Raw genomic sequence first — 25,789 nt, forward strand, 5'->3', positions numbered from 1 at the left:
TTTTGGGGACCTTTTAAAGTGTATGCCTTGTCGTATTGTTTTTTTTTCTTTTTTGCTTATCTGTTTTTGTGATATAAATTGTAAAAGGTTGCTATTCTATTAACCATATACAATAATAAAACATTTTTTAAAGGGTTTGACCCACACTGTATCAAGTAAAGTGCCAAAAAAGGACCACTTTACACTTCAACAAAAATGCCAAAGAAGGGTACAGCTTTCACTGCAAAAAGGAATACACCGAAAGAGGGCACATCTTAAAGTGCAACTAGGAAAGTTATGAAGAGGGTACAGCTTGTGCTCCAGTAAGGCGCCTGCTGAAGTGGGAATGCATGCAACTTGTGGTATACCAAGGAGTGTGCTGAAGGATGGCACACCTTATGCTGCAACAAGGAGACTACTGTAGGATGGCACACCTTATGCGGCGACAAGGAGACTACTGAAGGATGGCACACCTTATGCTGCAACAGGAGACGGCTGAAGGATAGCACACCTTATGCTGCAACAAGGAGACTACTGAAGGATGGCACACCTTATGCTGCAACAAGGAGACTGCTGAAGGAGGGCACACCTTATGCTGCAACAAGGAGACTGCTGAAGGATGGCACACCTTATGCTGCAACAAGGAGACTGCTGAAGGATGGCACACCTTATGCTGCAATAAGGAGACTGCTGAAGGATGGCACACCTTATGCTGCAACAATGAGACTACTCAAGGATGGCACACCTTATGATACACTTGGAAGACTGCTGAAGGATGGCACACCTTATGATACACTTGGAAGACTGCTGAAGGATGGCACACCTTATGATACAATAAGAAGAATGCTGAAGGGCGGCACACCTTATGCTGCAACAAGGAGACTACTGAAGGATGGCACACCTTATGCTGCAATAAGGAGACTACTGAAGGATGGCACACCTTATGCTGCAACAAGGAGACTACTGAAGGATGGATAGCACACCTTATGCTGCAACAAGGAGACTACTGAAGGATGGCACACCTTATGCTGCAACAAGGAGACTGCTGAAGGATGGCACACCTTATGATACACTAGGAAGACTGCGGAAGGATGGCACACCTTATGATACAATAAGAAGACTGCTGAAGGATGGCACACCTTATGATGCAACAAGGAGACTACTGAAGGATGGCACACCTTATGCTGCAAAAAGGAGACTACTGAAGGATGGCACACCTTATGCTACAAGAAAGAGACTACTGAAGGATGGCACCCCTTATGCTGCAACAAGGAGACTACTGAAGGATGGCACGCCTTATGATACACTAGGAAGACTGCTGAAGGATGACATACCTTATGCTGCAACAAGGAGACTACTGAAGGATAGCACACCTTATGCTGCAATAAGGAGACTACTGAAGGATGGCAAACCTTATGCTGCAACAAGGAGACTACTGAAGGATGGCACGCCTTATGATACACTAGGAAGACTGCTGAAGGATGACATACCTTATGCTGCAACAAGGAGACTACTGAAGGATAGCACACCTTATGATATAATAAGAAGACTGCTGAAGGATGGCACACCTTATGCTGCAACAAGGAGACTACTGAAGGATAGCACACCTTATGCTGCTACAAGGAGACTGCTGAAGGATAGCACACCTTATGCTGCAACAAGGAGACTACTGAAGGATGGCACACCTTATGCTGCAACAAGGAAACTACTGAAGGATAGCACACCTTATGCTGCAACAAGGCGACTGCGGATGGATGGCACACCTTATGCTGCAACAAGGAGACTACTGAAGGATGGCACACCTTATGCTGCAACAAGGAGACTACTGAAGGATGGCACACCTTATGATACACTAGGAAGACTGCGGAAGGATGGCACGGCTTATGGTACACTAGGAAGACTGTTCAAGGAGGGCATGGCTCATCTTACAATAAGGAAACTGCCCAAGGGGGGCTCACACCCCTTATGCTATAGCAAGGAGAGTTTTGAAGTTGGTCCCCCCCCTTATGCCACAATTATTATTATTATTTTTTTATATTTATGTTTATTGGTTTCCAAACAAATAGGTAAGCCCTACAAGGGCCTCACACATATAAAATAACCATTTACATACATTTTCTTCCACAATAGGTAGACAGCTGAGGAAGGGCGTGCACATGTGGTGCTACAAAAAGGAGAGCACTGAAGAAGGGCACAGCTCATGCCACAACACGCAGACAGTTGAAGCGGGAAATGTCTTCATTATGCTGCAACAAAGGGAGTGCTGAAGGAGGGAGAATACCACTTCAGCTACAGCAAAGAGAGTGCTGCGTAAGGAGGGCACTCCTTATGCTACCAAAACAAGCACTCGCAGATATAATATGCTTGAAACTATCATATGTCAATATCTGCAATAATGCCATCATATGCTTGGTGTAGTCCACAGGTGCTAAGGTATGACCTCACATATACAGGTGCTGCCATCATATGCCACGTGCATGTTTAAACACCCGCATAATGCACTACTCCCATGCTACTGTGCATAGGTATAGCGTTGCAGGTGCTAGCAAGTTGCCAGATTCGGTCCCAAGTGCCCAAGTAATGACACCATAAATCTCTTATAGTCACCATATGTATGATGGATTTTTAATTAAAAAATGTATCGATATCGAATTAGTGTTTTTTGCGGACAAAGACAGTCTTACTAAGTAGCACAGGCAAATTGCAGCAAGTGTAGTGGGATATCTCCCCAACTTCACAATTTCGTAGATGTCTTCATTGGCGACTGGCCAGGCAAAGAATTGTGTTGAAGATATTATGTTTGGTTGCTTAATGCATTGCCGGTCTGGCACCACCATGTTTAGCTGAGATTTGCCCTCTTCGATCCTCGCATCAATGTCTTTTAGCTGTACCTAGAACTCGCTATATTTATAGAGGAGATAGGTGCGTCTCGGTCCTTGGCACCCACCTTTGGAACTGGCTTCCAATTACTCTCAGGACACCTGATTCCCTAACCCTTTTCCGGAAACCCTCAAAACCCACCTTTTTCAATAATAGCACCTTTTCTTTCTCTTTCTGGTCTAAATGACTACTGCTTACCAACTGATAAACCACCTCCCAGATGCAGTTTACTCTCCACAGTACCATCAGGGTTTTTTTTGAAATATGCAACACTATTTCTAATCAGCCATCCTAATTTGGAGGAGCTATGAATTATTCATATAGTGAACACTAAAGATCAAGAGGAACATTTGAAATTTTTATACCAGAAATCATTATCTTCAAGGGGGACAATTAGTGATCACAGATAACTATCTTCGAATACAATGAATGGATCTTAGTCAAGAAAAAAGTGTTGATTGTATTTGTGTAGAATGTTTCTATAACCTTCGAAAAATACCTAGACAAAGCCCAGGAGGGCGAAACACTGGCACGTGCTGTCCAATGAGTTACTGTTGGGTCTATTTTTAGTTCATGTGAATGTACGGCTATTTTGACTGTTGCTCATCTCAGCAGGCGAGGTTCTCTTTGCCTATGTGATTGTGTGTTTTTTTCAAGCTATGAGATGTTCTCAACCATATCAATGAGGGTTTCTCTATCATGTTTATTTGACTGTTGCTCATTTAATTAGGCTATATCAATTGAGTACTGTATAATTTACACTTTGATTATTGACATTGTATTGTATTGTTTATTTATTTAAAGAGTGCACTGGGCCGTCAGGCATCTGGGCGCTTGTGTGAAGTTTTATGTTACATTTGCAGTAAAGTACATTACAGATACAGCATACACAAAAGATATGAGATAGCAGGACTAGACAAGGAAACATTACAATAGTATATACATGTGCAATAAGGCAACTGTGATAGATATACATGTCAAATTGGTCATACCAATATATTAAAAGCAAACCTAAAATTCTTTCAGTTTCATTGTTGCTCAATTCAGGTATTGTTTATTGTGAGACTATCAATTTTGATTCCAAAGTGCAAAGTGTCTTGACCTTTCCTCTCGTACGCTCCACAGTATCTTTACTTCAGTCTAATATTACATTCTCAAAATTAAATCATATCTCTCGTGTGGCAGGTTAAAAAACCATGGTCTGGAGGGTTGCCGGGAGAAATGGCAGTAGCTACGATTAATTCAAAACCCTCCAGCCATCCCGCTACAGCTGTGCATAACAAAGGTTCCAAAAGTTAAGTTTACTGCCCATAAAAAGTTGTTCTAAAAGCATGGAACGCCAAGGTGAAAGTTTACTCTAGTACTCAACATAGATCTAAAACTCCAACATTGTTGGAACCTTAATTCATCTTTAGTTTAAGCCTGTTGTTAATGTTCTAATACTGTTTTTTTCGGTTGGTTTTGTATTGTTCTTGTAGTTGTCCACTGTGAGTTGGTTGTAGCAAGTCATCTTGAGTGTTTTGTGGAATCGTTTTTATTTTACTGAATATTTTTCATTTTGTAGAATGTTTTTAATATTGTTTTGTCCATCCAAACCTACTACATATGAGTTGCTGCCCAACTGAGTGGTCGGTGTGCCAATCACCTTAAACGTTTGAAATTAATGAATCTTTTTTTTTTTTTTTTTTTTTAATTTGCTTATTGGTTTAATAACATGAGGTAACAAAAAAACAATATCATTAGAAATTGGTCAAGCATATCAGAGAAATAACCACAACCCCACCCCACCCTCCTCCCCACCCCGAGACCACGGTTAGTTCACTGTTCCTCTCGAGTCCGTGCCCAGGTCCGGGCAACCCTCTCCACCCAGCTCACTATCATCCATCTCAGGGTGGAGCAAGGGCACCGTCAGGGCCACCAAACGGTGCAGTTCCTCGCTGGAATCTAGTCTCTGCACATGGATAGCCGTTTCCCACGCCACGGTTTCAGCTGTAATCCACTTCGTAAGGTCTCCCCACCATAGGGACATAAGCAGACCTCTGGGGCTTTTCCACCCCATGGCAATACGTCTTTTAGCCGTTATGTATATAAGGTCTGTGAGCTTGGTTTGGGGTTTGTTCTTCCTGTTTCACCTATATCTGCGCAGGGTACAGGCCGAAGGCTCGTCCACCTCAACTTCGATGTCTGCGCCGGCCACTATTTCCTTCATTTGTGACCAGAACTCCCTAATCACTGGGCAGCCCCAGAACAAGTGAGTCATTCCTGCCCTGGGCTCACTGCATTTGGGGCATAATTGGGTTCCAGCACCTGTGAATCTTGATGTGGCTTCTGGTGTGAGGTACGCTCTATTGGTGATGTACAGCTGGATAAGCTGCACGCGGGTGTTTATGGAGACTTTCTTATGGTAGTGGGTTATGTCACCCCAATCTTTGTCTTTAAAAACAAGGCCCAGTTCAGTTTCCCACTTACTCCTGCATTTAAGGTCGCCCCTGGTCGTACCCCACAACAGGGCCTCGTAGATCCGTGAGGTTTCATGGCCCCCCTCAGCGGAGTTCAGTATCGTTTCAATGCATTCATTTTCCTCGATCAGGTCGGCAGCGTCCGGCCATCTATTGTTCAAGGCCTGTACGACCACCCTGTGCAACAGGAACTGTCCTGCCGGAAGGCGCATGGCCTCACAGAGTTCCGAGAAAGTTAAGATTTCCTATTCTTAGATCAAGTCCCCAAGTGTGGCCACCCCGAGGGGCTCCCATTGTGTGCATGTTTCAAGTTGCCCCCAATAGTGATTAGCCATAAGTGCAGCAATGGGGATCTGTGGGGAGAACGGATCCTCCGACCCAACCAGCTTGCAGGCCCTTTTCCAAAGCCGGATCCCGAGCTTGGCGAGGTAAGGGCAGTGTCTCATAGCACCCTCCCCGGCCCACAGTATGTCTCTTAGTAACAACCGGGGAAGGGCCGGTTGGAGGAGGCGAGTGTCCGTCATGCTCTCATCGGCCATCCATTGCGTGACATGTCGCAGCTGGCTAGCAAGGAAATAAAGCTCAAAATTGGGGATCTTCAGTCCGCCCCTCTCGTATGGTCTTTGGAGAGTCTCCAATGCCACCCTGTGCCTACCTCCCTGCCAGAGGAAGCCCCTACAGAGTTTGTTGAGGTATTTAAAGAATAAGGGGGGGATGTTGAAGGGGACGTTAGGGAAATTATGTAGTAGGCGGGGAAGGGCGACCATCTTAAGGAGACCAGCCCTCCCGTCCATTGAAAGAGGGAGCCGACCCCAGAATTCCATGGATTTCGTGAGAGAGTCTTTGGCCCTTACAGTATTAAGGATATGTTCTGTGCAGGAGTTACGGTGTATGTTTATCCCCAAATATTTGAAAGATGTCGCTTGCCATTCGAGATCTAGAGGGGGGAGGGATCTGTATTCATCACTGTATAGTGCTGCTAGGGGGTAAAGGCAAGATTTGCTCCTATTAATCTGGATCCCGGTGTTGTTGTGGAAGCAGTCCAGGGTTTCCAAGATGTAGGGCAGGAGGTGCTCAGGGTCTTGAAGGTACAAAAGGGTGTCATCAGCGTACATAGAGATGAGGTGGGTCACCCCGTCTATCTTAATGCCCCCCTCCCCGTATTCCTGTCTCAGGTAGGCTGCCACTGGTTCCGCGGCAAGAATGTATAACATGGGGGACAGAGGGCAACCCTGGCGGGTGCCCCTATGTAGGGACCATTTAGCGGAATAGGTTTTGTTGGTGCGTACTCTCGCGGTGGGGTTAGCATAAACTAGCTGTGTCCACTTTAGAAATACAGGGCCTGTCCCCATTTTGGCCATGGTAGCATATAACCAGTCCCACCTCACGGAATCAAAAGGTTTGGTGGCATCTAATGACGCCACTGCACGCTTCTGCGGCCTTCCCTCAGTACTGTAAATGACATGATGTAACCTGCGCAGGTTCTCAGTGATGGAACGCCCCGGGACGTATCCAGTTTGGTCTTGATGGATCAACAGTGAGATTACTCTGCGCAGTCTATTCGCAAGCAGGGCAGTAAGGATCTTGCAGTCTACGTTTAGCATAGAGAGGGGCCTGTATGAACCACAATCTGCCCCGTCCCTCCCTGGTTTGAGTAAGGGTATAATCACGGCCTCACTCATGGAGTCCGGGAGGGTACCAAGCTCGAAGGCCTCATTAAAGACCTGGGCCAATATTGGGGCAAGTGTTTCCTCATAGGTCTTATAAAACTCCCCCGGGAGGCCATCCAAGCCCGGGGTTTTCCCAGCTGGTAGCGATCTAATTACCACCCTGACCTCGTCGGGAATGACAGGCTCGTCAAGGGTCTCAGCCATTTGCGAGTCTAATTTAGGTAGGTCAATGACGTCAAGGGAGTCCTCGATCCTGGTGTCAGAGGGGAGCGGGGCTTCAGAGTACAGGCTGCAGTAGAAGTCGGTAAAAACCAAATTGATTTCTTGTTGGGTATGCACGGCGGTGCTGTCAGTTGCGAGTATGTGGCAAATGGGTGGCCTGGGGGTCTCGCTTTTATAGAGCCAAGCTAACAGTTTCCCTGGCTTGTCTCCCAGAGCATGGATTCTCTCTGTGTGCTTGGCGTAGCTCAGTTTACCGAGGGATTCCCAATGAGTTAGGCAGGTTTGTCTAAGTTCAGCAATTTTTTGTAATTGGTCAGGGGATGGGTCAGCCCTGCCTTCGAGCATACTCAGGTCCCTCTCTGCACGCTCTAGCAAGGATATAATGGATCTCTGGGCACCCCCAACAGCTGCGATCATCTCGCCTCTCATGACCACCTTGTATGCTTCCCAAGTTGTGCTCAAGTATTTAACGCTATGCAAGTTATTTTGCCAATATTCCTCAGTACTATCCTTTATGCTTTCTCGGAATGCTGTATCAAGTAGGGCCTCAGCCTCCAAGTGGGTAGAGGGGGTTTAGGTGGGAACACCTCCCAGGTGACCAATAGGGGAGAGTGATCAGACAGCACCCTAGGCAGATAGCGCGCATCAACAAATATGGACTGTTGTGTTAGGCTGAGAAAAATATAGTCCATCCTGGTGTGTACGGCATGAGGTGGGGAGTAGAAGGAATACTCGCGTTGCTCCGGGTGCTGGACCCTCCAAAGATCACTGAGTTGCAACTGTTGGATTAGTTTGGAAAGTATTTTGGCCGGAGGGGAGGGGCGATCGTGTTTGTTATCAGATCTGTCCAGAAGAGGGTCAAGGATACAGTTGTGATCACCCCCCATATCATAATTCTGTCCATATAGGGGCTGAGTTGCGTATAAAGGGAATGGAAGACGGTAGTCGCGTCGTGGTTGGGTGCGTAAGTGCTCACCAGGCATACCTCTTTGCCCTCGATGGAGCCGCACACCACCACCATCCTACCCTTGTTGTCTGTTTTAGTGCTAGTAAGTCGAAAAGGGACAGTAGGGCCAATCCAAATCAGAACCCCTCTGGCGTAAGAGGAGTAAGCTGAACCTATTAGGGTACCACGCCAAGTTTTGGCCAGGGCTTCCAGTTTCTTAGCAGTTAATTGAGTCTCTTGCAGCATGGCAATTCCGACCTTACATCTCTTCAGGTAGGTTTGGACACGCCGTTGTTTGACGAAGCTGTTCAGGCCTCTGACGTTCCATGTAACGACCCTTATTGTGTCAGCCATAGGCGTTATGTGGTTTGTTGTATGTAACAGGTGGAGCTCGAGGTCTTGATGGTGCTGCATTGCGCATGGATGGTTCCCGTGGTCTCGGTATTTCCCAGTGTATGTTCCCAGCTTGTGTAGAAACTCCCCGGTTCCCCGCCCCCTTAACTGTGAAATCCCCAAACATAGAACTGGCCCAGCGAGGTCACCCTCGTTATGACTGTCCCGTTTCTGCTCCGTCGGACCGTGCATTGGTCTCCAGGTGCCCTACGGGCGGGTATATATACCCAAAAGGAAGAAACTTTCCAGGGGGTGGAGTGAACTTGGACTCCGGGTCTCCACATGGAGGATCCATTCAGCTGTGTAGAGGCTCAAGAATGTATAATTCCCACCAAGATGACAGGAGGAGTGTTATTTCGGTCTCCGCTTCTCAATATCAGGGATCTGTAATCCGTCCATCCAGTCCCTGGCCTGTGCCGGAGTGTCGAACAGGTGTGCCTTATTGTTATGCAGCACTTTAAGTCTAGAAGGATACAGGAGCATATAACGCAGCCTGGCGGCTTTCAATCGGGCCTTCGTGTGTATGAACTATGCTCTGTTCATTTGGACCTGAAAAGTGTAATCAGGGTAAATGGCAATTTTAGCAGAGTTCCGTTGGATTTGGCCACCTGCTCGGGAAAAGGCCAGAATAACGTCTCGATCCCTGTAGTTGAGAACTTTCCCTATTACTGGCCTGGGTGGAGCCCCAGGTGGTGGTTTCTTAGCCAGGGATCTGTGGGCCCTTTCGATGGTGAAGCCTTGGGAGAGTTTTCCTGCTCCCACCTCCTGTAGCAAGAGGTTCTCTGTGTAGTTAGTGGGGTCGGAGCCTTCGGAACCCTCTGGCAGCCCGAGGAGACGTATATTGTTCCGGCGGGCCCTCCCTTCCGCCTCCTCAGCTCTGTCCTCCAAGTTTTTGACCCTTTTCTGAAGCTCATCAACGTCTTGAAGGAGGTGAGTTTTGGATTCTGTGTTTTCCCGGACTTGTGTTTCAAGCGCCTCAGTCCTGCCGGCCAGGGATCGGACGTCCTGATGCAAGAGGCCCAGGTCTGTGGCAACGGCGTCGATTTTGTTTTCCATAGTTGCCTGGAACAGCTTGATCGCTTCGAGAATCTGGGTGTTACAAGGCTCAGTAGCCGCTGCTGCCGTGAGGTTAGGTTGAGCGTCCGAGGCCGCCTTGTTTGTGCCCTCGGAATTTGGGGATTTGATGGCTGCAAAGGTGTCCATCGTGGTCTGGCGCTGCTTGGGCCTGCCGCTTCTCCCGGACATATCATTATCGCAAGGCCTCACCACGCCGAGAGCGTCGGGAGCGTAGGCGGAAGAGCGCCGGCCGCAGCCGCAGAGGGGTGCGTCTTGTTTCCGCCGCAGGACCCACGAGACAATGATGTGAAGCTGTCCAGGTGCCACAGGGGGCCGCCGCAGAGAAAGGCAAGAAGCTGCTGCGCTGTCCGAAGGGCAGCTTCACCAGTCCCCGGCAGCGAGGAGAGACAACGTGTGGTCGCCTATTTTGCAGGCTGCCGCTCTGTGTGTGCAGGGTACCCACCACCGTGGAGAGTAATCCGTGAAGGGCCCTTGGTGCTGGTTATGGGCGAGGGCTGAGGCCCTGTGCATCCACGGTGCCCAGGGTGGTGGGGCCGGGAAGGTGCGCAGGACCCACACCTCAAACTGTAGGTGCAAGCATGTGTGAGATGCTGATGCGGGGCAGCAGGCCAATTTCGGGAAGCGAAGGGTACCACAGTTCCAGCGGGCGCGCTGTGTGCCGGACGGCCCTCCCAGATGTCAGCTGTGGAGCGGGAGACGAGCTTGGGTAGGTGGGGGAGCACGGGGACTCCCAGAGGAGTGGGCCCCACGGTCCGCCGGAACGTCAGGCTGCAGGCAGGAGCCAGGAGTTTTTGCCTACACCTCCCCCCAATGAAGATTCGTGCAGGTGGGGGGAAAAAGCAGCTGAGGTCTCAGCACCCCAGGGAGGCAAGCTTGAGTTCTTGTGTTGCCGCCGGCGGCAAAGTCAGGCGCAGGGGGGACAGAGTAATGCGCGGCCATCGCCCCACGCACCCAGCCGCCAATGTGTTTGTCCGGGCTGGTCTCCCCTCGCGCCCGCCTACATCTGCGGCTCCGGCCGGCCGCTGCTCATTGGGGCCCCTCGCGACTATCCAGGGCACTCCTCAGCCCAGTCGCGTGCCGCAGGCAGGGCGCTCTCCGGCAGGGGCATCGGGGTCGGTCCTCTCAGTCGATGAGCGCAGCTGTTCCGCTCCCTCCTCTCGGCCCGGCACAGGTCGGCAGCCCAGGATCCTCTCCCCCCACCTGCAGGCAGCGTCCTCGGTGGTGATAGTGCGCTCTGGTCCTTTGAGGGATCAGGGCGCGGGAGCCGCCATTTTGGTTCTGCTCACCGGCATTTTTCGCATGCCGGGTAAGGGCGTTAGCTGTCACTTCTCTGCCTGGGAGACGGTTCGAAAGGTTGCTGAAGAGGTTCTGCGGCGTATGGTGCAACTTGCAGGGTTCCGGAGCACGTTAAAGTCACTTAAAACAGTTTATAATGGCACATCAGCACAGAGCTCTCAGGAGACACATCCGCTCTACATGGCAGTTAGCCACGCCCCCGAATCTTTAATAACACGCTTCATACCGGAGACCAGTATCTAAGCACAGGATCAGGATTCGAACCTATGTCGATCTGTGCTGTCTTGTTTCCATGGCAAACGTGTTGCCCCTGAGCTATCCACTCGGCTGTCTTGCAGAACATTGTTCCTTTAGCAGTATATACTTAACTTTGTTGTGACCCTCTGATCTTACTGAACATTTGTATTTGTAATGCGCTTTTATAACGCTTGACGCCTAAGCGATGTACAGAGAAGTCAAAAACTACATTAATTTCACATGACAAAAGGAGAATGAATTAGACAAAAGATAGAGTTTCAATCAAGATTTGAATGGGGGAAAGGAAGACAAAGAGCATGGGGACAGCGGGAGAAGATTCCAGTCTTCGGGGCAAGAAGTGAAAAGGAGCAAAAATGAGAAGAGGCACAAGGGGAGCAAGAAGTGGACAAAAGAAATAGGGACTCAAAACGGAAGGGCACGAGGTGGAGAATAAAAATAGATTAAGGAAGACAAGTAGGGAGGAGCTAAAACGTGAAGACCCTTGAAAACCAGACAAAGGGCCTCATTCCGAGGTTGGAGGTAGCCATGCTGCAATAAGCACCATGGCTAACCCCTTTACCGCATACCGGGTCTGGGTTCCCTGAATGGGGATTTACCGGGTCATTCCCACCTTGAAGGACCCGGTATTTCCCCATTCTGGGAAGCCATCCCCATTCCCATTCAAGCCTCCATAGGGCTCATGGGAATGGGGAGGGAGCTAATAACGGGCCTGTTAATAACAGGCCCGTTATTAGCTCCCTGGTCCTTTAGTGGCTCCCGCTAAAGGACGTCGGAATGCGGCGGTAAGGGCTTAACAGCACTGGCATCCTTACCGGCGCCGTTAACCCCTTACCACCGCACTCGGAATGAGGCCCAAAGAAGGTTAAAGTGCAGACAAGATTCAAAGATTAACCAACTCAGAGAAAGTAAAGCAGCAGAGATGGAATCCTATGGGGCAAGAACGCACAAGGTGCGAACTGAAGAGTGATAGATGGAACAGAGTGGGGCAATTTGATAAGCGGGAAGACCAAGAAGGGAAGAGCAATAAAAAAGACAGGAACAGAAGCGCTGCCAGGACGGGAATGGGGGGGCTATAGGCCCTGGTCTTTTGGTTGCCACCCTGGATAGAAGCCCAGGGATTACAACCAAAAGGCTAGCTAGCCCCGATTCCTGACAGTCCCAAAATTAGCGTAACCCTGACCATTTACAAACCTAACAACATCCCTGGACGGGAGGAAACTAAAGTAAAAATAAGGAGCTGAGCAGCCTTGAAGGAGAGAAAGTGCAGAGACTTACGAATGTTAAACAGATGAAAGCGACATGAGCGGGAGATAGTCAAAATATGTGGGGAGGGTTCCATGTCTTTACAACAACACCATAAATAACGACATACTTTTAAAACGACACCTGAATAACGATTTTTTTTTATTTGGGGTGGTCCCCCCAAACCCACTGTTTCTACTGCCTTTTTACCCTCCCTCCAACTACCGCCACCCCTTTTAATCCCTTACCCACCCCCCAAAAATACTTTTACAAAACAAAATTGACTTTTTGTCGTTATTTAAGTGTCGTTAAAAAATGTGTTGTTATTTTTTTGTTGTTGTTATAAACACTGCATACCGTGAGGAGAACGAAAGCGACAAATCAAAAATGGTGCCCAGATTACGCGCAGACGAAGAGATGGGAATAACATACGGGAGAAAGGATTCATAACTGAATTGCGCGCGCGCGTTGTGTGTGTTGTCCTTTTTGTGTGCTTTGTAGTATATTTTCCTCTCTGATTTTGCTTCCATGTCCACTGCGCGTTTATGGGAATATCGATCATTCTTTTTTTGCCTAAGAAGTAACGTCTCGAGTGTGGCTGGTAATATTTTCTAAGTTTTTAGGCATGCACAAGATCGGTACAAGGGTTACCTGCGTGGCAAAAAATCTCAAAACCAAAGCAGACGCTTGCGAGCTACGGTGGGAAACTGTGCATTTGTCGACCTACGGAAATCTCAGGACGAAAAGCTTGTTTTCTCAACAATCATTTTGCACAGGGTCACGTTGATGAAAATGTGCTGAATCCGGCATGAGTGTTCAAATTGTGTCAGGTGTGTCCCACGCTGAATTGGGTGAACTTACATACTTTCAGGATTTCAAAAGTTAAAGTGTGATGTAATTTTAAGTGCAGCTAATGTTTTATGGTATTTTGTTTTGCACTGGTTCCATCTTCACCCCTATTTATTTTTGCTATTGTTTTCTGTACTTTTGCACATGTATTGTTTATTTTCCAATAAACAAGTTCCAACTGGTATTTTTGCACGTGTATTCCAATGGAAAAAGTGTATACATTTAGATTTTTTTAAAAACACACCCAACCTCAGAAGCATAAGCAGGCAGACGCAGCTGGGTTCTTGCACTTCCTATCTAAGTGCATGCTTAGGTTGAAAGCATGGCTGCTCCCGTGGCTGCTGCAGGCATGGGAGGCTTCTCGGCACTAAGGCAAACCGCTTCCAAGGGCATCGCACTTCATTGGCTTACCTTCTTTCATGTGCAAGTTTGCAAAATGAATGGCCTGGAAGGCTTGACTGGCAGCAGGGAGGACCAAGCGAAGAGACCTGGGATTCTGCGTCAATCCATTTTTAAAAAAGAAGTGCAGATATGAAACAGATTGATTTCTGTCTACAATTATGCAAAACAATCAGTAACCATCATTGGCAATGCCAACAGTTTGGGCGTTTGTATAGGCAGTGGAAAGACACTTGCCCGGCACAGCCGTAGTGGTATTAACCACCCCTTGTTGGTAGCAGGTACAAAATGGTGCGAGTACCTGGGCATCTAATAGCAGTGCCTGGCAAGTTTAAAACATATGCGCAAGCAAAAATGTTGGCTTTGCCAATGCTTGCTTTTAGCAAGACTTCAGTGAACGACATGCAGAGCGCTTATAAATAGAGTGGCCGAAGGAAGGCCTGGTAAGACATGTTTAATACACCCATACCTGGTTTACATCTCCAACTAAGTCATGGGATTCATTACAAGTATTCCGGTCTGGAATTAAAGTGGCAGTAATTCCATTTACCGCCACGTTTCTGAACCAGCAAACTACAAGGTTGCCGGTAGGGTGGCCTGATTTACCTACAGCCAAGAGCTGAAGGTAAGTCAGGCACCCCACTGGCAAAAAAACAGCCGGTATTCCCGGCACCGGTGTCACCAATGCCGGTGACACTGGCAATCCCCCATGGAGTCCTATAGAACTCCATGAAATGAGGATTAACATACTTTTTACTGGCACCTGTAATCTGCCAGTAATTCCGGCAGACCAAGTGCCGGCAATGGTGCTGCCGTTTGGTAGCATCCCACCGGATTTACCAGCAGGAAACCACCAAACTTGTAATGAGGCCCATTAACTCTCAGAAGACTGCTTTGAAAACCACTGGCAGGCACTTCAAGTGCAAAGTTTGATGCAAAGGCTTGAAAAAGCTAACTCAAAGAGATCCCATGAGGAGGTGTTTTTGGGCGGGAAAGAGCAGGAACTTGGTGGGAATGCCCATAGGGATTGGCATAACCATGGGCAGGCAATTGGTTGGCACATAACCAAACAACACGTACAGACTCTGTGTCCCTCCTCATATGCCATGTCTCCATGTCTGTACTCCAATGCAATAGTTTCGGTTTATAGGTGGTGCCAGCGCCACATAATAGCCCAAACTAAAAATGGAAGAGCGGGAGCCTTGACTATAGTGTTGGAAACAGAGAGAGAGAAAGAACACAAATTTGTGTATATATATTTCTAAAAACAAAATGATTCGCTGTTCCTGTGCACAATGCAAACATGTGCTCTTTCCAAAATATTTCACTTCTGTGCACTTGCTTTTTTAAAATACGTATAACAACATATGAAGCTAAATGGACTGATTAAATGCTTTTTTTGTCAAAAAAGCTTTAAAGTTAAGTCAGATCACTAATTATTCCATGTAAACTTGCCTACCAAACATGAAATTACCGTATATAAACGCAACGAGTCATCTGCCAATTGCAACAATGCTGGTGGTCACTGAACAGAAAAATCATAGGAGCCTTCCGAGGCACGCACCATCAATATTTTTCCGTGTTCCCATTTAAGGCCCTTTGTACTCGTTGAACTCTGACCCAGAGGCTAAATGGCAGAAGCCCTGAAACCATCAGAACGGACAATACAGTTAGGCATCTACAGAAAAGCAATGACTAGGACAGCCGTCTTACTTCTCAGAGCTATTTGTCGACCCAACAAAGTGCACGTGTCACGCTTCTGCGGCACTTGGCTTGACCCAATCAATGTAACGTGACAAGGGAAGGTGATCTGCAGCCACAGAGCTTCTTTCAAAGGCTTACACTTGCCACATCTGAAGGGCAGCGATGTCAGAAGCTACCCATGCCCTGTGGTGCCCTGGACACACGGCATGTGTGTGGAGAGGGCGGGGAAATGTTCAAAGCAGTGGCGTATATGTAGCCATCAGATAATGCCACCCCCCGCCCCTCTATACTAGGTATCACCCCAGAACCTCAAAACAGGGTGCTGAAGAAGGAGAGTGCTGAAGGAGGGTGTGCTGTCAGTAGTACAAGGCGGCACCTTTATTGTCAATGTTAAATTTGACAGGTGCCCACGTGCTCCATTTCTGGTGTTAGTCCAGCCCCTTTTCCTCAGTTCCACCCCTTTGATATCGATTTAATATAAAGTTGATATACATTTTATGTAAATTTGATAAGCCTGTCACTGCATATTGGGAGAGCATGAAATGTAGAGTGTATTGCAATGGGGGGTCAAGAGCATGTGGACAGGGAGTCCATAGGTATTAAGAACAATGGACAGATTATGAAATACAGTGTGTGTAGGGTTGACCCAAACATTCTGCTGCAGAACCAGGTCACTGAATCGAGAAATCCCTTCCGACTCTCCATAAATTGGTGCTCAATTCACCAGTCCTTTCTTTCTGTCAGGGTTACACAACATTGGTGGAGTTGGTTATGAAACTAAATAACAGCTTGGTATGAAATTGGTGAAACCCCAGTCTTTCCCCACAAGTTAAGCCCCAAGAAGTCAGAGAACTGGGAGCGGGTTGCATCTTTATTAGAGAGAGGGAGAGAGAGAGAGAGAGGCAGACAGACAGAGAGAGACAGAGATACAGAGAAAGAGATAGAGAGAGAGAAAGAGAGAAAGAGAGGAAGAGAGAGATGCAGAGACAGAGAAAGAGAGAGATATAGAGACAGAGACAGAAAAAGAGAGAGAGAGAGAGAAAGAAAGAGCGAGTGAGAGAGAGAAAAAGACAGAGACAGAGGCACAGACAGAGATAGAGAGAATACAGAGAGCGGGGGGGTAAGAGGGAGATAGAGAAATGACGGTGCCGGTGCATCCGACATGCTACGCTCGTGGGTGCCACTCTGCCCGTAAGGCCAGACCTGGCGGGCTGACACGCGTCCGTGAGCACAGCTCGTAGTATGGCAGTCCGGGAACTACGGTACTGGCATGCTTACCGGTACCAAATTCCTGGACCGCCATGCTTATAATGAGGCCATAAATCTGTTTCACCTAATGATTCCCAATATCTCATATTTTGTTTTCCTTTCTTTTCCTTAACTTTCATTGCATATTCATGTAAAACCACACGCTCTGTCTGCTCAAAAGAAACACACCAAAAGCAAGGGAAAGCTACACAGAGTTTATACAGAAAAACACATTTTTGTATTTTATTTTAAAATTTGCAATATCAAAAAATTGTATGATTTTCTCATAACATGAGCCTACCATTGCACATTTTAGGAAACAAAAAGAGAGATGATATAATTACAAAATTACAAATACAAAAAAAATATGACCCACGTTGATAACAATTGATCAAGCCGGTCCCTGCTGACGCAGGTTCAAATCCTGGCAGTGCCAAACTCAGCCTTTCATCTTTCCGAGGTTGATAAATGAGCACCACACACCGTGGGTAATAATAAGCAGCGCTCAGATACCTGAGGTTTCGTGGCGCAATTATTATTATCATAACAACATATAGCCATTAGAACAAGGGTTCGTTCCATTCAGGTTATCGCAGATATTTAAAGCGGTTTCTGACCTGAGTGTGTACATTGGGGATAGCTTGTGGATGAAACTAGTTGGCAGCAGAGCCTTTCGAGAGCACAGTTTTTGGAACTGGTCATTAAGAAAGTGAGAAGTCACCTGAAAGAGAACAACCATGAGAGCCCAGTGACTCAAGCCCTCAACTGACGGCATAATGGGGTAGCACTGTTTGAGAAAAGTAGGGGGATCAGAAGAATGTGGGTGCACCCGCTGCAGGCCACCTGTGGGGCTTGCAACTTGTCGTTGGGTGGTGCCTATGAAGTTTCCAGCAGACCCACCGTAGATATGTGTGAATATTCCCAGAGTAGTGAGAATGGTACTCTAACAGAACAGAAGAGAAATGGCTGTTTTTTGCATTAATCCTAGCCTCTGCCATTGGCCTGGGCAACCCTGTAGACCATTGCGTTTCAGCCCCGCCACGCTATTACAGTCAGATAAGACCATATACAAATCAGGTTTGGACCTGTCCGGCACGAATGGTACTCATTCTCCATGGAATGGTATCAATATTCCCAAATGTGTAATAAAGGTCTCCTCCCATCACATCCTCCATGCAACGGTGTCAATAATCCCATACTTGTGAGAATTCTCTTCCTCCCTCCTCTGCTAATCTCACAGTCGCTGTGATTGGTGGCCAGGGCCGTATGTACCCTTCGGGGACCTGGCCTCCCATATCCAATCTCCCCAGCTTCTGCCTACCTCGCACCACTTGACTCGGCACCCTCCAGCCTCAATCCTGTAGGCTTATACCTTCTACGCAATGCAGCTACAGGCCGCATAGCACTTACAATACTATGCGCTTCATCTGCTGCTCACCCACGAGCACAGACTTTCCAGCACTTACCCTCCACTTCCCCCCCTTCTCGCTGCACTTGCACATTCTGAATACTCACAAGGCATAGCAGGTTTGCCTTTATCTTCCACTGTATTCATTGTTTTCAATCCCATGTTCCCTCCCTGTTGCCCTGTGGGCGCTTTGAAACAGAATTGACTTACTGTAAAAGCGCCTAACAAATGCATAATAAATAAATAAATAAAATGTTACTCTTTCTCACATCACATTCCCCATGGATAGTTGTCGATATTCCCAAACTCGTGAGAACCATACTCTCCCATTACATCTACCATAGATTGGCTTCAATATTCCCTGACTAGTGTGAATGGTAATCAGTTTAAAACTTCCCACCAACACCTCCATGGGTCAGCATCAATAATCTATAAGGGTGAGAATGGTTCACTCCCTTCTCATCCTCCATGGATTGGTGTAAATATTCTCAGACTGGTAAAATTGGTACTCTTCCATCACATCCTCCATGAATGGTGTTGATTCTCCCAGACTGGTGAGAATGGCACTCTCCCATCTCAACCTCCATGAATCATTGTGAATATTCCCAAGACAGACTTTTGAGAATGGTACTCTCCTATCACATCCTCTGTTCCGGAAACTGCTAAAAACTCTGCTCTTCTCCACCTCTTTCCCTCTTTCCGTTCCCTGCAAATCTCCCCACTGGCGATGTGACTGGTGGACTGATCCTCATGAACCCCACAGGATTCCAGGCCCTTCTTCCCAGTTGATATCAGCACCCCCCACTCCCACCACACCACTGCCTCGCGGGCCCCTGCTTGGCGGCTAAGCATCCCACCCTTGGGAGTCACCTGCATTTGCACTTAGCCTGAGGTTCTCTTCCTTGACACCCCTTAGCACTCCCCTCCCAGGCTCTGCGCCAGCACTTGGGCACTCCTCTGCTCCCCTCACCCTCCCCATCCCCTGCACTTCTCCTCACGGCACTTGCCCGCCCGAATGCCACAAGGCCTAGTAGGACCATGACTGTATTTGACTGTTTTTGCCATTGTTATCTTCCCCTGCTCCCTTCCCATTGACCTTGTGGCACTTTGAAACACTATTCTGTTGTATAAGTGCCTAACAAATGCTCAATTCAAAAATAGTTAAAAAATCAATGGATTGGTGTCAATATTCTCAGACTGGTGAAAATGATAATCTACTATTGCATCCTCAATGAATCGATGTTTATTCTCCCAGACTGGTGAGAAAAATACTCTCCCATCTCAACCTCCATGGATCATTGTGTATATTGCCAGACAGACTTGTAAAAATGGTACATTCCTATAACATCCTTGATGGATTGGTGTCAATATTCAGAGTGATGAAAATTGTACTCTTCCATCCCAGCCTCCAAGGATCAGCATCAATAGTCCCAGGTTTATGGGAATGATACACTCTCTAAACTTCCCATCAATACCTCCATGGATCTGTGTCAATCTTGCCAGACATGTGGCAAAGCTACTCTCCAATGTTCCCATCAATACCTTCATGGCCCAGTGTCAATATTCTAGACTGGCGCGAGTGGTGCTATTCCGTCACAGCCTCCATTGATCAATCTTTAGACTAGTGTTGATGCCAGACTGATGAGAATGGTACTCTTCCATCGCATCCTCCTTAGATTGATGTCAATATTCCCAGTGTGGGGAAAATTGTACTCTTCCATCACAACCGCCAAGGATCAGCATCAATATTCCCAGGCTTGTGTCAATGATACACCCTCTAAGCTTCTAATGCTGCTCTCTAATGTTCCCATTAATACCTCCATGAATCATTGCCAATATTCTACTCTGGTGCGAATGGTACTCTTCTGTCACATCCTACATCTATCAGTGTCTAGACTGGTGAGAATGGTGCTCTTCTGTCAAATCCTCCATGGAGCGGTGTCTAGACTAGTAAGAATGAAACACTCTATAAACTTCCCATGACTTCCTCCATAGATCGGTCTCAATATTATAGGCTGGTGAGAATGGAACTTTCCATTAAAGTTCCTATCATATCGTCGTTATATCTGTGTCAATATTCCCAGAGTGATGGAAATGGTATTCTCCCATCAAATTCTCCATGTATTGGTGACAATATTTCCAGACAGGTGGGACTTGTACCCTTGCCCCCCCATCACATTGTCCGTGAAGTCATTGCGATATTCCCACACCGGTGAGAATGACATTTTTCCATCACATCATTCATAAATACATATCAACGTTCCCAGGTGTGTGTGAGTGGTACTTTTCCTGAGGTTCCCATCATATCCTTTCTAGATCAGTGTCGATATTACCAGAGTGGTGTGAATTGTACTCTCCAATAGCATCCTCCATAGATTGGTGTCAATATTCCCAGAGTGGTGAAAAATGTACTCTTCCATCACAATCACCAAGGATTAGCGTCAATATTCCCAGGCTCCTGGGAATTATATACTGTCCGCCCTTCCCGTGAATAACCCCATGGATTGGTGTCAGTAGTTTGAGACTGGTGAGAATGGCACTCTACCTGAGGTTCCCATCATATCCTCCCTAGATCAGTGTTGATAGTCCCAGGCTTATTGGAATGGTGCATTCTCTAAAGTACCCATCGATACCTCCACAGACTGGTAGGAGTATTCCGAGACTGGTGAGAATGGCACTCTACCTGAGGTTCCCATCATATCCTCCCTAGATCAGTGTTGATAGTCCCAGGCTTATTGGAATGGTGCATTCTCTAAAGTACCCATCGATACCTCCACAGACTGGTAGGAGTATTCCGAGACTGGTGAGAATGGCACTCTACCTGAGGTTCCCATCATATCCTCCCTAGATCAGTGTTGATAGTCCCAGGCTTATTGGAATGGTGCATTCTCTAAAGTACCCATTGATACCTCCACGGACCGGTAGGAGTATTCTGAGACTGGTGAGAATGGCACTCTACCTGAGGTTCCCATCATATCCTCCCTAGATCAGTGTTGATAGTCCCAGGCTTATTGGAATGGTGCATTCTCTAAAGTACCCATCGATACCTCCACGGACTGGTAGGAGTATTCCGAGACTGGTGAGAATGGCACTCTACCTGAGGTTCCCATCATATCCTCCCTAGATCAGTGTTGATAGTCCCAGGCTTATTGGAATGGTGCATTCTCTAAAGTACCCATTGATACCTCCACGGACTGGTAGGAGTATTCCGAGACTGGTGAGAATGGCACTCTACTTGAGGTTCCCATCATATCCTCCCTAGATCAGTGTTGATAGTCCCAGGCTTATGGGAATGGTGCATTCTCTAAAGTTCCCATCAATACCTCCATGCACTGGTAAGAGTATTCCAACACTGGTGAGAATGGCACTCTAGATGAGGTTCCCATCATATCCTCCCTAGATCAGTGTTGATAGTCCCAGGCGTATGGAAATGGTGCATTCTCTAAAGTACCCATCGATACCTCCATGGACCGGTAGGAGTATTCTGAGACTGGTGAGAATGGCACTCTACCTAAGGTTGCCATCATATTTATTTGGAAGCACGGACAGGCCTGTGCCTTTAAAAAGGCTGGTCTGGTGGGTCTTTACATAGTCTGACACAGGTCAGGCACAGGAATATAGACTGGCACGTGACTGATTCTGCTGGGCCCCATTGGCCTTTTTTTTTTTTTTGATTAATATACACATAACCAACAGTTGGCTTTCTATATACACACAAATGGACAAAGCATGCAATTCATATCTAAAATTACAATACAAACATCTAATATAAATATTAATATACTGGCAGTTCATCAATCTTAACAAAACAACATCTTTAAAATCCACAATGTAGAAAATATTCAATATATATCTCTCGATAATTCACTCAAAATATTCCTACAATTCCAATAAAATGTGAAGCTATAGAACATAAAATTGATATCATTCCCGTCCATAAATGTACTTCACATGTTAGCCAAGTCAATAATACTGCTACCATTTCGATATGACTTGACATACGAGAGCCTAAGGGAAGCAAGGCTTTCACAATGCACTAACATATGTTCAAGTGTTTCAACAGTAATAGTCCCACACAATCGACACTGGCGCCTACTCCTTGAGATCCCCAAACGTGCACCTCCAATCTCCAGCACCTCACTGACATTGAATTTTAAAAGCAGGTATTGGCGAGCAATGCCGCTATCAGGGTCGGCCATTATATAGGAGGCTTTATTTACACGCGGCATTCTGTATTGAACTCTGCATTGTCCACAAGGCCTTCTGGGGCCTGGGGCCTAAATACCTTCAACTCTCTCTTCCTAAATATCTTCCTTCCCGAGCCCTTCGCTCATCCGTCTCCAACTCCCTCAGGGTCAGCCAATTCTCGAAGCAACGAGCTGGGGTAGATCTCTCTCCGCGGCAGGAGCCTCCCTCTGGAGCAGCCTTCCTGCCTCCCTGAAACTTGAGGAGAACCATCTCTGGTTCCGGAAGCACCTCAAAACCTTCCTCTTTGCTTCTGCTTTCTCTCTCCCTCTCCCCTGCTAAATTCTTCACTGAAACTGCACTGAATCTGCAACTGGGCCACTCTCTCCGACCTCGGTCCTTGGCCCAGCCACTCTCCACTTGCACTGCCTCCCTGGCAACCCCTGCACTGCGGGACTGTCTCTGCATCCCTACAGCCCCCCCTCCCCAGCACTTGGCTGCACTTACCTTGCACTTGCCACCAGCTGGCCCTATTATTTATTTTTTATTCTACTTACCCTGTACTGCACTTCCCCCCCTCCCCCTTGCACTTTTCCCTCCCCCCTACCCCTGCACTTGCACGATCTAAATGACACCTGGCCTAGTAGGATCATTGTCTGTCTTCCCCTGGTTACCCCTCCCTGCCTCGTCGCGCCTTGAAACACTTGTGTATAGGCGCGTTACAAATGCCATATCATATCATAACCTAAAGAAGGGCCACTGTTGCATTTGGTGGCCAGTTCAGTGAGGTCGGTCTGTGAGCTGTATTCCATAACTTTCCTTTTGAGCCATTGTTTACAAGTCACATGGTGAGGACTGTCTATGCCATTTCCAAAGCCCACCATCCACCGATGACGCAACAATATTATTCACCTTAGTGTCCCTTCTCTGGCCGGTCAATCTAGTTTAACATATGCCTCCATATAAGGAACCATAACAGTGACATTGCAAAGCAATCTTACTCTTTCATACCACATCACCATTTTTTCAAGCATTAGGTCAAATTCCGGTCTGATAAATTCGACAGTAAGGGCCTCATTACACGGACGGCGGTAAGGGTTAACGGTCACCGTTAATGGTATCGGTGACCGTTAACCCTTACCGCCTTACTACGAGGTCCCTTTGCGGGTTGGAGACTTTAACGCCTGCTTTTTGCAGGCGTTAAAAACCAACCCGCAAAGGGACCAGGGAGCTAATTACGGTAACGCAATTTGCGGTGCCGTAATTAGCACCTTCCCCATTCCCATTATGCCCTATGGGGCAAAAATGGGAATGGGGAAGGGCAATGGGGGAAGGGGAAATTACCGCCCCACCAACCTTGGAATAGGGCGGTAATTCCCCTTTCCTCCAAGGCGGTGCCGGTATTTTACCGGCATGGACCACCTTGGTCCACCGCCGTCCGTGTAATGAGGCCCTAAGTGTTTTAGGCATGTGGGAGAGAATGCGCAGCATCTTTGCTTCAAATGTGCCCAGTTCATCTTTGTAACAATGCCCCTGAACCTGCGCTGCATACATAAGGGTGGGAACGTTCTCACTAGTATAGAACAACAGCACAGTGTCAATAGAGCAGCCACTGTTCCTCCCAATGAATGCACTAATTGACTGTACAAGTTTCCGACAGTTGTGTTTGGTATTGAGCCAGTGAGGAGACCAGTTCAGATTTTCATTAACCCCTTACGTGCCAAGGACGAGTATGCTCGTCCTTTTTGCATAGACTTGCGTAATAGCCTGGCAGTTCATAGTCATCGTTTTAACCTTTTCAACGTATTAAATGTCCAAATGCGGCACATGTTCTTCTTGGCCTTGCCAGTGAAAGCCATTATCATTGTTTTTGGGAAATTAACTCGTAATCCATTCAGTTCTGCCCACGCTGATAAAGCATCTCGCATACGCTGAAGGCCCTTGGGTGTATGGCCAAGTAAAAGCCAGCCATCAGGCTAGCCTAGCCAACTGGCTTTCAGAGAGCCGACTTTTACTGGCTGATGGCTCACATTGCTAAGGCTGTAGCTAAGTCAGCCAAATATAAATTAAACAATGTTGCTGCAACAATACAACTGTTTGACTCCCTTGCAGGCGCTTATCAATCTGGAAAGTTTGCCCCTTTGATCAATGCGACAAACCTTTACAGAGGAATTATTATGCAATAACATTAGCATCCGTGACAGGCCACGTGGGTTGTTCTGTGCCAATTAACAAGTTTCTTCCAAAGACGGATCCGCAGAACAGTACCAAATGCCAGGCTCAAGTCTGCAAAGGCTCCACACTCAGCCGTCCGCCGGATCTCGCGTGCATATTCTGCTCCTGACACTAAAATCATGAGGTTATGGGTGCTATTCGATTTGGCGGGAAAGCCGATTTGACGGTGGGGGAGAATATTATTTTCATTAATCCAGGCTGTCAATTCTCGAATCAATACTTTAGCGAATGTTTTGCCAGGTATGTCTAGCATGGCTAGTAGCCGATAATTAGCCGGATTTGACCAACAGCCTTTTTTGTAGACCGGTAGAATCACGCTCTCAATCCAACTCGCTGGTAAGACACTCCACAGTCTCCAATATTGTTAGATACAATAGATAGAGCCTTTGCCCATTCACGAGGCGCTAGTTTGATAAGGCCATTGCACATTCAAGCGGGACCAGCAGCGCGGGAGTTATTGAATTACTCCATGATATTGGTGAGCTCTGGCCCTGATGTTTTGCGTCTCCAGAGTTATTTATTTTCTCCATGATATTCGTGAGCTCTGGCCCTGATGTTTTGCGTCTCCAGAGTTATTTATTTTCTCCATGATATTCGTGAGCTCTGGCCCTGATGTTTTGCGTCTCCAGAGTTATTTATTTTCTCCATGATATTCGTGAGCTCTGGCCCTGATGTTTTGCGTCTCCAGAGTTATTTAATTTCTCCATGATTTTGGTGAGCTCTGACCCTGATGTTTTGCGTCTCCAGTGCTCAGGCGGTGCCTCGATAATCGGGTCTTTCGGCCTTTTGACGACACGGGCCCTGCCCACCTGAGTGGCTGCCGCCCTGCACACTCATGCACACCATGCGTGGATACTCCCAGGCGGGCGCGCGCTCCCTCAGCATGATGTTACTATCACATCGTCCTCCCGGGAAGGGTGGTCTCTCTGAATGCCCCCTTGTGGCACTCTTTCGCTGTCCCGAAGAGTTGGCCGTTCAACACTTCAACTTGCCCTGCCTTCTCCGGGAAGAAGGCAGTGGTCCGCCCGCCCCGTGGTCGGCCCGTCTCTAAACCCTTCACCCGTCCATCTTGGACCTGGTCCCAATACACTGTCCTCATGCCATACGCAGTTGCCGATCTGCCAATATACCAGACTCGCTCTTCCTCCCTCAGCATTGTCCTAAATGGCCGTTGCTCCTGGTTGAAAGGGTAGCACAGTGGGTTCATGCTCCCACTGCAGACATATATCTAGTTGCCGACCCGCTTCGAATGTTGCCGGTTCCTTATCAGCCTGTCGTCGTTAATAAAACAATGTGTACGTGTCTAAAGTGTGTCGATGCCTGTGCGTAGATGTTTTTG

The 25,789-nt window shown here is 47.4% G+C and overlaps 1 protein-coding gene across 4 annotated transcripts in view; it reads right to left on the reverse strand.

Moving 5' to 3' along the window:
• VWA5B2 (von Willebrand factor A domain containing 5B2) overlaps positions 1-25,789 on the reverse strand; it is a 967,193-nt gene that overhangs the window by 939,361 nt on the left and 2,043 nt on the right. The window lies entirely within an intron of this gene.

Source organism: Ambystoma mexicanum, chromosome 10, assembly GCF_040938575.1.
Source record: "Ambystoma mexicanum isolate Mex_15411 chromosome 10, UKY_AmexF1_1, whole genome shotgun sequence".
Taxonomy (NCBI): Eukaryota; Metazoa; Chordata; class Amphibia; order Caudata; family Ambystomatidae; genus Ambystoma; species Ambystoma mexicanum.